Genomic DNA, 902 nt, shown 5'->3' on the forward strand with positions numbered 1-902 from the left:
ACGTCCACAACCAAGGGTGACACACCAGCAGTGCCCAGACGGAGAAGCCTTGTCCTTCAATCCACATCTCCTACTGCAAATGCCTCTCAAAACTGTGGCACATTTGTGAGTACTGAGGAATTAACACTGATAAGGTACCATTTCCATGGATGGTTTTTGTTTTTACCTTCTGTCTTAGCTCCTTTAGGCTGCCATAACAAATACCTTTAACTGGATAACGTGCACACACCAAAAATTGATTGTTCATTGTTTTGGAGGCTGGAAAGTTCAAGATCAAAGGACTGCTGACTCTGGGCCCACTGAGAGCTATTCCTTGACCCTGAGCTGGACATGTGCCACACACCTGTGATACCAGGATTCTAGGAGGCTGAGGCAAAGGGATCACGAGTTTGAAGCCAGCCAAAGTAACAGAGAGTTAGCAAGACCCTGTCTCAAAAAATTGAAAAAGGGACTAGGAATATAGCTCAGTGCAAAGACCCAACTCCGTTACTGAAAAAACAAACAAACAAAAACAAAAACAAAAAAAACTAAAAGGCTTTCTGTGTTCTCCTATGACAGGACAGCCTCCCATGGGCTCTTTTATAGCTGCACTGATCCCATTTATGAAGGTATGATCTAATCACCTCCAGAAGGCCCCACTGCCTGACACTGCCACCCTGGGGACTCAGTTCCAACACAGTTTTTAAACAACATTTTCTTATTTCATATCTGAAACTTCATATGCTCTGAAAGCATTTTCCCTCTTCCCCTCCCTTCCATTCTACCTCCTGCTCGTACGAAGCTGGCCGTGTTAGATACCTCAGATAATCTTAGAATCTTAACAGCATTTTCCCTCTGTGACTGGCTTATTTCCCTTGGCATCCGTGGCTCATCTCCTAATCAGAGGGTGTGAGGGAAGCTTT

This window comes from Fukomys damarensis, unplaced genomic scaffold, assembly GCF_012274545.1.
Source record: "Fukomys damarensis isolate Sample0158 unplaced genomic scaffold, DMR_v1.0_HiC HiC_scaffold_23, whole genome shotgun sequence".
NCBI lineage: Eukaryota > Metazoa > Chordata > Mammalia > Rodentia > Bathyergidae > Fukomys > Fukomys damarensis.